Below are 13,891 nucleotides of genomic sequence, written 5' to 3'. Positions count from 1 at the left end.
ACTAAGGCCAAACCCTATATAGCCGCCCAAAACACCTTTTCAGATATAAGTGCAGATTTCGGGATTCAGACGATGCCGCAAGTTGCAGATCCGGAAGAAGCAGACGAAGACCAAATAACACACCAAGTTTTAGAGCAGAAGATCAGGACAGGGGCGTGGGGTGCCTTGGTCCTGCCAGGACAGGGGCGCTGGGTGTCCTGGTCCCTGGGACAGGGGCGCTGGGCGCCCTGGTCCTCCTGACAGACAGCAGTTTTCAGCATTTTTGACAGTTTTCTAGGTTGCAAAACAGCAGTTTCCAGAGCAGTTTCAGGGGCAGAATCAGGACAGTGGCGCCCACGCCCCCGTCCCGAACATTTTCACTCAGATTTGACTCTGGGTACGCATTTGTATTCTTGTCTTGTCCTTGTGTTTACAGCTTTCCATTGTTTAAGTTCAATTCTGCAATCTTGTTATTAGTTCATACTTGCACTTTGGGGTTAGGGATTGAACTTGCATAATTTTATCTTTCAATTGCAACAAAGGAATAGAAATCCTAATAGGTAGCCCGTGGCTCTCTCTTCCACAAAAAGAAGTAGCCAATTGTGTGATACCTCTAGGCTCTTTCGTATTCCACAAGTGTGTGGTTGAAAGTGAGATTAGGGCCTGTTTGCTTAGTGTCACTTTTTCTCCTACACATTTTGGTGAACCCGACGTGAAACTCCAATCTTCTCTAATTCTGATTTATGTTTTCAAATTTGAGTGTTTATGCTATTTACAAGTTTTAATTTCTTGCAAGATTCAAAAAATTTTAGAGGAAATTTTTGCTAAAACCCTAATTTTTCAATTCAAAGTTGAACTTGTGGATAGCTTAATTGGGATCAATAATTTCAAATCTGATTTAGGAACTCATTTGAATCATAAATTTCATTCTCTAAATCTACATTGTAAGTGCTTAAAATTAGACATTTCCTTCTATTTTGCATGTGTTATCATTTGAAAGAGGAAAATTGTTGTCATGATGCATTCATTTCATAAATGTGATAATGGGTTAGCTTCCCTTGTTTCAATTTTTCCTTCTCCTAAAGAACCTCCCCCCATCTATAACAACATTTTAGTGCCTAAAAGAGTTGCTATCAATCCCTTTGAGACTCTCCCATGCTCTAAGGATGAAGACTTTAAGAGTGATCTTGACAATTCTCCTAAAATGTTCCTTTCCTATTTAGCTATCCTAGAGGAAGAGAATGATATCATAAACACCTTTCTTAATGTTACTTCACCTTCCCTACATGATGCCTCTCTAAGTGAAAAGGTATTGATGGACATTGACTTATTTTCTCCTAAAGTTGGTCCTTCCAATGGGGGCATGTTAGTGCAACAAGAGGTTATGAACACTTCTTTCAAAGATCTCCTTCCTAAGCATGAATCTTTGGAGAAATATGTTCATGTTCCTCCTAAAAAACACTCCCTTCATGAGGATCCTTTTGTGCAAGAAGATGACATTATCCCTACATTTCCTATTGATGGCATTTCCTTTTCCAACAAAATTCCCACTAGAGATGATGAATTAATGATAAATGCTTACCCTTCTCCTAAAGTTTGTCTTACCCATAAGCATCCCTTAGAGAAAGAAGACGAAATAATAAGCAATTTCCTTAATTCTCTCTCCCCTAAAGATCATATTGAATATATTTTGAGGAAAGAGGATGAGTTTAACACATCTATTGATCCTCTCCCTCCTAAGGATGAGGAATTAATAAACAATGTTATCTTCTCTCCCAAAATTAACAATACTTCAAACATTCCTTTCAACCACTTCACCATTTGGGATGAACCATTAGAAGAAGGTGTAGATTATTCTCTATCCCATGAGAGAACCCTAGCCAAAGGGGATGAAATAAAGATTGAAAACTCCCTTGATAGTTTCTCACCTTCCTTGAATCTCAATTATTCTCCCTCTAAAAATAAAGCATCTCCCTCTCCTCAACTTGGTTCTACTCATAAGGATACCCTAGTTCAAAGCAAGATGGTTAACATCTCTTTCAAAGATCTCCCTCTCAAAAGTGAGACTTTAGAGAGTAATGTTGATCCTTCCCCTAGAGAGTTTATTCCCCATGTAGATCCTTTGATGATAGAGGATGATATGACCTTTCCTAGTATTACTTTTCCTACTAGAACATCAATGCCTACCCCTTGTCTCTCTCCTAAAATTGATAAAATTTTAGTGCAAGAGAAGACTATCAATAATTCTTCCAACACTTTTGTTCATTCCTCTAAACTATCCTTAATCAATTTGATACATGTGAATGAAACACCTAACAAACCTCTCTTCATTGTCCAAGGTGCTTGTCCTTCTCAAAATTCTCAACCTTTAAATAAGCCTATCTTAGTGGTTCAAGGTGGTTATGCTAATGATTCTTTTTGCACTCGTAAGAAACCTATTATTACTGTGCAAGGAGGTTATTCTACTAAGAGCCCTTATGAGTATGCTAAGCAACTGACTAGCAAGAGTTATCATGCGGTTGCTCATATCTATAACACAAGAAACAATAGGCAACCTAATCCTCCTCCAGTTAGCCCAACTTCACTTCCTTCTTCTCAACCAATTCTTCCTCAAGCTCCACGTATTTCACAAGTTATTGTTAAGGAATATGATCTTATAGAACAACTTAAAGCTACCCCTACTAAGATATCCCTTTGGGATTTGATCCAAACTTCTTCCGCTCATCATGGAATGTTACAAGATGCCTTGAAAGATTTGAATGTTCCTCCACCTAATACATCTAGTAATATAGTGTCTTTGGTTAACTCTGTGATGAATCCTAAAGCTCAAATTGTGTTTACTCAAGATGAATTGCCTACTAGTGAAATTCAACATCAATATGATCCCTTGATGATTGTGGTTATCATAAATGACATTGCTATAAGACGAACACTGGTAGATAATGGCTTTGGCCTTAATGTGTGTAGCATTAATCTATTGCATAAGATGAATGTGGATACATCTCTTATTGAGCCTGACTCTCGTCCCATTCGAGGCTTTGATAATGTGGCTAAGTCTTCATTAGGTATTATCACCTTACCCATCACAGTGGGACCTGTTACTTTGCCTACTCCTATCCATGTTATGTCGGGAAATCTAACATACAACTTGTTATTAGGGAGACCTTGGATTCACAGTATGCAAGCTGCCCCCTCTACGTTGCATAGACAAGTTAAATTTATTTATAACAATAAGACATATACCTTGATAGGTGATACTAATTTTCAAGCTTGTTTGCAAACATCTACTTCCAAATGGAGTTATTCTAAACCTTCCTCTTCTAGTGATGACTCTTTAAACAAAATACCTATGGATGAATCATCACCCTCTGATAATCAAAATTCTTTGGATGAATCTGAAGTTCCTGAAGAAGATTCTTCTCAACTTGAATCTACACATGGAAAAGTTTTTGATGCTGAGAAGGTTCTCGCAGAAGACGATTGGGGGTCTCTTGATTTTAATCCCACCTTTGTAGGTGAGTATAGGATTCCTCCTAGAGAGCTTAAAGTTGAAAAGAAGGAAGAAACTAAAGAGAAGCCCACTTTGTCTAAGCAATTTAGTAACAACTTTGTGGCTACCTCTGATTCAAATAACTCTTCAACATTTTCCTCTAATACAAATAGCACTGAGACCTATGGGGCATCTTCATCCCTCTCTGATTTAGCATCCCTTTATGGTCGTGGTTTTCACATTTTGGCTAAGAGTGGCTATAGTGGAAATGGTTGTGGCACAAATGAACAAGGAATTAAAGTTCCTTTAGAACATAACATGCATGAATATTAATTTGGACTTGGATATAATCTTTCTAAGCCCACCAAAGCATCTAAAAGACCATCTCTCAATGTGAATGCTATATTTAGTAGTGATGATGATCTCACTTCAACTAAATCATCTTCTACTTCTATCAACTCTCATTCCCCTCATAAGGAAATCTTGGAAATGAACAAATCTCTTTATGACTCCCCTCAAATTTCTAAATCCACTTATGAATCTTTATCTCCTATTCATCATAAAGTCCTTTCCTCCAGGGATAAGGCTCTAATAAATTACACTCATCCCTCTTCTAAGATTTCTTGTGACTTTTCTTCTTCAATTTTTATCATTTTATACATGTTTTTGATCTCACTTATAGTTGAGCATTTAGCATGTCATATTCAAATACCTCATTCAATATATCATGTCTTTAAATAACATTAATGGCTATTATGTTGCTCATCATTATGTGACATTGGTATCTCATTTACTGGGGGCTCATTGTCATTCATGATGGTACAATTTCAAGTGCAATCATATTTTTGAAGCAACGTAATAGCCTAATTTTCTATGTTATCTCTTGTTCCTATGGGGACAAGAGTGATTTCATACATCTCTTCTTTTTATGGTTAAAATTTCCCTTTGGGGTAATAGTGGGGAAATATTGATCATCTTTTCTTTAGAATCCTCTTTTCCTAGATATGGGAGAAGATGTGTATCCTCTTTCTTATCCTACCCACTTCTTGTGAGAAGCATTTTACATACACTAATGTCTTGCTTGCATGAACTCATATGAGTATGTGGTACATTTTGCTTATGTCTAAATCTCTCCCTAGAAGATTGTGTAAGTCCTTCTCATTGTCCTTATCCTTGGGAGGCAATGATCTTTCCTTATTTTTATCTAAGGATCCACTTTTTCCTATTTCGTGGATGGTGTGAACTTTATTACTTTATGTTATTCCTTGTATGCATTTGTTGTTGTTTGTTCAAGGATTCTCTCTTACAAGAGGTGTAAGTCCTTGACTACAACCTCTTTTGCACTTGGTAAAATACATCCATAATGAATTCACTCTCCCAATTGGGTTAAAAAGAGTGTCATCCTTCATTAAGAATCACTTTCACCTCGCAAAAGAAGGAAGTATTGCATTCTTATTCTCTTCTTTGTCTTATTCTGGAAGATGTTATATTTGTCTAAGACAATTTCTCTCAGGGATAGGTGTCTTTTGTACAAAGATCTCTTCTCCTCTAAGGATCTCCTTTACACATACTACAAGATATCCCTTTTCAACTATCTTATCCTTGCTTAAAGAGTGCAAAACTCTCTTGCTTGGATCTATGACATTGTTGCATTTTTGGGGTATCTTCTTTTGTGATGAAGGTAGGTATCCTTGTTCTACTTTGCTTATGACATAAACATTACACTTTTTGAGCAATGGGTCATTCTCGGAACCAGAGCACAAACTCTTAGAGCGAGATGTCTCCATTTTTCTTTTATGCAAGGTGATTATTCTCGGAACCAGAGCACAGACTCTTAGAGTGAGATGTCATGATTTTGTACTATACATATACAAGTTGTAGCATACTCGGGCACAGACTCCTATGAGGTGCTTCTAACCTCCCTTACACACACATGCACGAGGTTGAGTGGAACTAGCGGCATAAGGCTAGACTTTCTCACTCTCCTCCCTTACATGGATCACCTAGACAGACTCTAGGGGCTAGTTTTCCATGTCCTTTTCCCATGGATCACCTAGACAAGATCTAGGTGCGAGAAGTCCATGTTTTCTCTCTCACTATTCTTCTCATGGATCACCAATGTGTGTATTCATGCTTTTTTTTCCTTTCTTTTCTTCTCTTTGCATTTTGTTTCCATTTACATCCTTCATCTTGTGTTAGAGAACTCTCAAATCCTCACACTCTTTGTTGTGTTGGAATTGAGATTTGGTCCTCTTTCTTACCAAATGATTCTCCATTAGTTTTTGATCTCATATCAAATCTTCTTGTGAGCATTTGTCATCAATATTCTTTAACAATTCAAAGTGGTAAACATGATACCCTATTTCAACTCACTAAAATTAGCAAGCCGAAACAGGGGGGGGCATATAGCTACCCTCGAATTTTCATCACCTTCCTTAGTAAGCATTAGGTGATTTTGTGATCTAACATGTGGTTTTGTAGGTTGTGGTTCTTAACTAAGTACTGCAGATACCGCTGGGGGCTTCATCCGACAACTTATGGATATATCCTTTTTCAAATAATGTTTACTTTTCTGTACCTTAGCTTGCATATGCACGTAGTGTTCATATGACTGCTAAAGTGGGGGCTAAATGTAGCGTCGTAAATTGTACGCACTTGCTAGGGTGGTACAATTTCACACCTAGTTTAGCACCTGCCTTGACGCATCTTGCACTTTGCATCACATTTTCCCTTTAGCACTCAATTAATTAAATTAATTAGGTCTAAGGTTCTATTTCATCATAAAGTTGGGCCCTTTCATTAAAGTGTGCCGCTTTCATTTTATTCCTCCAATACATCATTTAATCAAAAACCCTAATTAGGTCCTATTTTGAACTTGGGGGCTTGATTTAGGGGGTCAAAACATCTCAAAGTCACCTGTAACTTCGGGATTCTCTCTAAAATCATCATATCCGACGGCCCTGAAAATTTGTTGAAAAGTTGTCGGGACCATGGCACCCGGAGAGGACCATGGCGCCCGGAGTGCACATGGTCCCGGACATTTTTCCCGAAATTTTAGGAGCGCGATCCAATCATAAAATAAAGCTTAACCCCAAGAAATTGGTGGGAGATTCAATCTCTAGGTCAGCCAAAAGTTGAAATTAAGACCTAGAGTTTCATATATAAGAGCTCTCTTTCTTCATTTGAAAGGATAGGAAATTTTGGTTTCAAGGACCTTCTATGTAGCGAAAGAGCAGATCTTTGAAGACTTCAACAACAATCAACATCCATCCATCAAGCATTAATCAATTTCATTCATCCACTTAGGGCTTGGAAGACATTGAAAAGCAATAGGAGATTACCAACTGAAGATTGGCTTGTACCCCTCCCTTGGGGTTGGGTATGATTTCATGTTGTTTTCATGTCTTTGCATAAACTTCAATATATCATTTATTCATGCTTTAGATCACTTTGCATCTTGATTTAGAGCATTTACATTATCATTTACAAGCAATTAGGGTTTACTTTCTAGGTTGCTCTAGTTTGCTTACTTGCATTTTAGGATCTTGCACACACACAAGGTTTGCACACACATTACTTTTACAATACAACTTGGCTATTCATGGAGGTGGAAATCACCGAAGCGGGGGTTTGACTAAGGCAAAACCCTATATAGCCACCCAAAACACCTTTTTAGATATAAGTGCAGATTTCGGGATTCAGACGACGCCGCAAGTTGCAGATCCGGAAGAAGCAGATGGAGACCAAACAACACACCAAGTTTCAGAGCAGAAGATCAGGACAGGGGCGTGGGGCGCCCTGGTCCTGCCAGGACAGGGGCGCTGGGCGCCCTGGTCCTCTTAACAGACAGCAATTTTTAGCATTTTTGACAGTTTTCTAGGTTGCAAAACAGCAGTTTCCGGAGCAGTTTCAGGGGCAGAATCAGGACAGTGGCGCCCGCGCCCCTGTCCCGAACATTTTCACTCAGATTTTGACTCCGGGTACACATTTGCATTCTTGTCTTGTCCTTGTGTTTATAGCTTTCCATTGTTTAAGCTCAATTCTGCAATCTTGTTATTAGTTCATACTTGCACTTTGGGGTTAGGGATTGAACTTGCATCATTTTATCTTTCAATTGCAACAAAGGAATAGAAATCCTAATAGGTAGCCCGTGGCTCTCTCTTCCACAAAAAGAAGTAGCCAATTGTGTGATACCTCTAGGTTCTTTCGTATTCCTCAAGTGTGTGGTTGAAAGTGAGATTAGGGCCTGTTTGCTTAGTGTCACTTTTTCTCCTACACATCTCCTAACAAAGTTTGAGATTCCTAACAGGATCTGTTCTGGTGAAGAACATTGTATGACCTTAACCAGTCTAGTTACTATTCTACAGATAGTTACCTATGAGTTTCATCTCACCGTGGTTTTTCCCATTTGGGTTTCCATGTCAAAATCTCTTGTGTTATGGCGATTGTGCTTCTGTGGGTGAATGCCTTATTTGATGTTTGGTTTGCATTTGTGTTAACTGGTTTGTTAATAAAACTGTTATGCCAGTTTACTACTAAACTACTTAAGTGTTTAAGTTCAACATTTTTTGGTATACTAATTCACCCCCCCCTCTTAGTATTTATCAATTGGTATCAAAGCCAACCTTTCTATAAGTTTAACCACTTGGAAAGAGATATAGGGGAATACACTGTTAGGGAACTTACTCATTGGCTCACTTAGACTGAGAAAGCCTATGATAAACTCAAAGTCAAATATAAGGCCTCTCTAGCAAAAAGGAGAGTGCATGCTGAAAAACTGATGGAGCTAACTGAAAATAGTTCCTTTGATGAAGCGGACATGGAAGCCCTAGTTGAAGAAGTTGAAAAACTGAATGAGTCTAATGCCAACCTAAGAAGGGAATTGGAAGGACTGACTATCAGGATGTGTCAAGAGCTTGAGAACCAAAGGAAAGTTGAAGATCTGGTAAAAGACAAAGATCATGAGATCTCCAAGTTGAAATAAGAAATCAGTGCACTTACCGCTCATCTCCAAGAGAGTAAAGTGGAAAAAGAGGAAATGCAAGGTGAACTAAACATGGCTATTCCTGAGAATGTAGCTATGAAGGAGTCCAATGCTGCTATTACCAAAGAACTCACTGATTCAAAGGAAATACTTGCCAAATTCAATAAGAGCATTGTTAAGTTAGAACAAAAGCTTGAATTAGTAAAATCGGTAAAGAATACCACTGGACTTGGTTTCTCTGAGTATGAAGAAGGTGAGACCTCTAGAGCAAAAGATGTAGCATCAAAGAAGCAACCGATATCAAAGGAGAAAGGTAAGAAAAAGTTCAAACCTATTTTCTTTAATTGCCTCAAGAAAGGACACACTGCTAATGTATGTAGAAACAAGGCTTACAATAATTTCCCTTACTTTCTAAATAATAAGCCTAGATCCAATAGATTCAATGGAAATTATTATGCATGCAACAAGTTTGGGCATAGAGCATTTGAATGCAGGTCTGTCATGCATAACACCAGAAGGTATCCTCAAAGGAGTCAAGGAGTTTTTCCTGAACCCTCTGGGAACCAGAATCCTAACCGATTTAATACCTACAATCATTAGTCAGGTAGCAGTGGCTATCAAGCGGCAACTAGATGGAGATAAACCTATTTGATTTGTCATGGTAGTGGTCACACTGTTGCAACATGCAGAAAGAAGAACAAAAACTTGAATAATGGACCTTGGAGAGCACCTGGAATGGTTTGCTACCATTGCAACAAACCAGGTCATACAACAAGATTTTACAGGATGAGAAAGAATATATCGAATGATATACCAGTCACTCTAGAAGGAAAGATTGATGTTGAAATTGTTCAAGTGGATATGAAGAAAACTTGGAAGAAGAAGCCAGAAGAAGTGTCTCAAGAAGAACTAGTTTCTGCACCTAGTGTGGAAGTCGTTGAACCGGCAAACTAAGCTATAGCAAGGCTTAGGGGGAACAAATCAATGAAATGGTTTGAACCCCTGGTTTACACCGGTAAAAGGCCTTAACTGGTATGTAATACCTGTCAATTGGCAGAAGATCGGAAACGGTAAAAGGCAAATTAGGGTTTACACCCTAATAGTGGAGCATTTATTATGGTAGGTGAAAAATTCATTTAAAAGGGATTTTAAAGTCATTTTCACTTATCAGTTTTCGAGCAAAGAAGTTTTCAAGTGTAGAGCGACAAAAGGCGATTTTTCTTGCAATTCAGAGAGAATTCAAAACCTTGAAGAAGAATTTGAAGATAACATCAATTGGTCAAGTGTAGAACTCAAAGCGGTAATCTAGCAACTGAAGTAGTGAGTGGCGAAGTGGAATTGGCAGGCCCAAAATCTTGACTTTCGAAGGTATTTTTTGAGTTTCTTTGTTTATCATGGCTTCAACATCGCACTCTAGTTCTAGTGCACCCGTCAATTCAGTTGATTTCATCCAACAGAAGGCAAAATATAATGCACTATCCCATATACCCACTGGTGTTATAGTTGAGGAAGGTATTTTAGATTATATTGATTGCAAAATTGAAGACCTAGAATCTCTAGTGATCCATTCTCAGTTGAGTTTGTTCTACGGGAAGGACAAGAAGATCAAACCAGAATTCAACATCTTGGAAAAGAAGAATCTTCACAATGCTATCTATTTCCTTGAAGAATTCATAGATGATCACATCCCCATCATTATAAGAAGAGTGCATGGTGACAAAATGTATTTAGAGTGGACACATGACATCACACCAAAAGCGATTCATGTCGTCACCGGTTTCTGTAATGTTAGAGAAGTGCTAGCCCTAAGGAAGATTAGCAAGACCAAAATGACCAAGCTCACTGGTTCTGTGAGTGACCAATAGGGAATGACCATCAATACCATTAAGGATGATCTGGTCAAGTATGCCTACATGGTGATAGGTTACCAGACATTCTATGCTAGCAGGATCAACTCTGTCTCTGCTACAGTAGTAAATGATGGCTACATGATGATCATGGAAGATGCCTCATTTGATTTATGCACCTATATGCAAAGGCAACTTCTGGTGAACCTGAAGTCAATTAAACAGGACAATGCCTTGAGATTTAAATTCGGGACAACTATTGGCCAGAGTGTTCTTCTACTTCCAAGGCTACTTCCCAGGAGTTGGTGATATTCAGTGGTCTATTGACCAACTGGTTACAAAGCAAATCAGGGAAAGTCTTCAAGCGGTTGGAACTAGTTATCCTGAAGTCCTAAACAAATACTTTGATGAGTTTAGACATAAGATGAGCTAAAGGGTTAGAATATCTGGTGATATTGTCAAGAAGTATGAAGAGGACATCTTCTTTATCATCAAAGTAGATGAGTGCATAATGGAGGCTGTTGAGCCCAGAAAGGAAGAAGTGGAGCCTATGGGATATGAGGTAATGTATGATATGCTAGACGGGTATGCTTCTACCCTACTTGCCTCACTGCTTGATCCCAAGAAGAAGAGAACCGGAACCTATCTAGAAAGGGTTACATCGGTTGAAGAGCCCTCAGTGAAGAAAGGAAAGGCAGTGCCATCTGTATCAGCATCAGTTACTTTAGTGAGTCCTAAAGTGACCAAACGGTCATCGACAAAGAAGAAACTGGAAGTTGCACCCGCCAAGGTATTTGAGAGAAAGCGGAAGACAAAAGGAAACACACCAGACTCGGAGGACACTAAATCTGAAGAATAGCCTAAGAAGACTAGGCAAATGAGGAAGAAGAATAAGGCAACCAGCAATGAACCGACATCATCATCACCAGTAAATATTGATATCTCCTCTTACAAACCTTTGACACATTGTCAAAGAAACATTAATAATATTAAGAGAAAAGTGCTGAGTGATTTAGTAGATTATTTTGATGATTTCAATGATAGTGAGAAAGAGGTAGTTGAATAGGAAATTATTAAATATTTATGTACTAATGACCGGTCGCCATCAGAAATCAAATCTATGACACCAGATTCTTTATATAATTCTTTAGACAACAAATGGCACATTGCCATAGAAAAGGAACAGGAAATGCGAGAGGAAATATTTGCACAATATTTTCCTGATGTGTCTAATTCCAAACTCTATGAAGTTATGGAAAAATATAAAAGCCTCTTCTTCATGAGAAGAAGGAGACTCTTGCTGCTAGAAGGGAAATCCCCTAAAGTGGTAAATGATACCCACTCTCATACCAAATCAGCTCTGACATTGCACGAAGTGTCAAAAGTCAACAGGAAGGCCGAACAAGAACCGAAAACTGCAAAACCGAATGAGGTGTATAACAGTGAAGGAGAACAGGTCATCGATAAAATGGACCCTATTAATGTTGATGCCTTGAATGGTGAATATGTTACTCCAGATACACCAACAAAAATGGCAGGAAAGGAGAAACAGGACGAGGAAAAGAGAAAGGAGGAAGAGAAGAGGAAACAGGTAGAAGAAGAGAAGAAGCAAAAGGAAGAGGAGAAGAGAAAAGAGGAGGAGAAGAGAAAAGAGGAAAATAAGAAACAAGAGGAGGAAAAGAGAAAAGAGGAAGAGAAGAGGAAACAAATAGAAGAGAAGAAAATGAGAAAGGAAGAGGAGAAGAGAAAAGAAGAAGAAAAGAAACAGGAAGAGGAGACAAAAAAAAAGGATGAGGAGAAAAAGAAGAAGGAAGAGGAGAAGAAAGAGGAAGAGAAGCAAAAAGAAGAAGAAAGGAAAAAGGAAGAAGAGAAAAGAAAGAAAGAAATAGAGGAGCAAAAGAAGGAAGAAGAAGAAAAACAAAGAGCCAAGGAAAGGAGGAAGCAACAAAGAGCGCACAAGTGGAGACCCTAAGGCAACCGGTGGTCAAGCCAAACTAGCTGACATCACCAGTCCCATTGACCTCCAATCTGCAAATGAAATGGATCTACTGCAAAGCATTAAGCTTGCTCAAGAGGAAGAAGGAGAAAGATGTCTTTCAAACTGCAGTGGAAACGCTCACCAGTTTGATTCCCTGTACCAACCTCCCAAGTATCGATTCCTCTCTAGCTCAATTGAAGCTCTTATGCATAGTTGTAGAGGACCAAGTGCAATGTTTGGAAGATGTTGTTGAAGCCAATGCAAAAAAGAAGCATCAAAAGGCTCTGAACACTGCCTTGGTGAAGAAGTTAAATGAGCTTCGGTCCGATCTAGAGAAAGAACAGAAGGACATAAAAGATGTTCTAGATGAAGGGAATTTACTGCTCAGTAAGATATGTCAATCTCATCTATTCTGTGATGATGTGCTTGCTCAGAAAGAAAAAATGCAAACTTATTTGCAGACATTCATAAGCATCTTCAAGATGCCCTATGATTCCTTCACCACATATGGGAAAACCATTCACCGGTTTCAACTTCAGGCTGCAAGAATAGAGTTAGAGATCAGCAACTGGACCAAAGATTTGTAGGAACTTCAACTGGTTCTACTACCAAGACTGCAAATACTTCAAAAATGCTATCTCAATCTGGATGCCTTAACGGTCACTCAAGAGATAAGTACCTTGGATGCCATGGAGGAATAGGTATCCCAGATGCAAACAAAGAGTGAGGTTTCTACCTCATTGCTTGACTCATGGTTTGTATCCATGAAGACATTTATGCAAGACTTTAAATCAGTTTTTGACAAGTTTCACTCTTTATTGTCATAAGCACTTATTATTTTAATGCAAATGGAAACAAAGGTTATTCAACTGTACTTTGTCATTGTTGGCAAAGGGGGAGTAGTATTTGTATTTAAATTTTTTGATGCATGCTATGTATACTTTCATGTTTATCTCTATAAGGGAGTAGTGTACATTGTATTTTCTGCAAAAGGGATAGTGTATATGCTTAGGGGGAGTAATTTTGATTATGTCATATTTTTGTTGTAAAACACTTAGATGTCAAAATTTTCCTAAGTGTTGCCATCAATGCTAAAGGGGGAGATTGTTGGCATTTTTTATGTTTATGTTGTGATTGTCATTGATGGACACACACTTGCTTTGAGATCACTTTTTGTATGTATGAGTTATGCTCAATCGGTATTTGTTCCAAACTAGTATTGTGTTATAGTCTTTAGGCTATCGGTGTTTTGCAGAAAGTGTTTACTGATCTCAAGTGGTTCGAGGATCTCAAGTGGAGTGAAGAAACTAAAGCGACAGTTATCATTTTCCTAGTCTTCATTTTTGACAACCGGTAATTGGTTTAATGTTTGTACCAGTATTACTCTATGATGAGTTACCAACCAGTAATCGGTAAAGTTGTATGAACCGGTAATACTCTGTGATGAGTTACCAACTGGTATTTTTGTGATGAGTTACCATCCACCAACACTTTGACGGTGATTTTGTGCCATGTTACCAAATGTGTCTAGATGCAACGAACCTAGGAACTTGAAATGTAATCCTATTGGACCGACATGAAATCAGATTCCTTTATAAGGACATCATGTCTAG

Source organism: Cryptomeria japonica, chromosome 5 (assembly GCF_030272615.1).
Source record: "Cryptomeria japonica chromosome 5, Sugi_1.0, whole genome shotgun sequence".
In the NCBI taxonomy this organism is placed as follows: Eukaryota; Viridiplantae; Streptophyta; class Pinopsida; order Cupressales; family Cupressaceae; genus Cryptomeria; species Cryptomeria japonica.
This window is presented reverse-complemented; position numbering follows the sequence as displayed.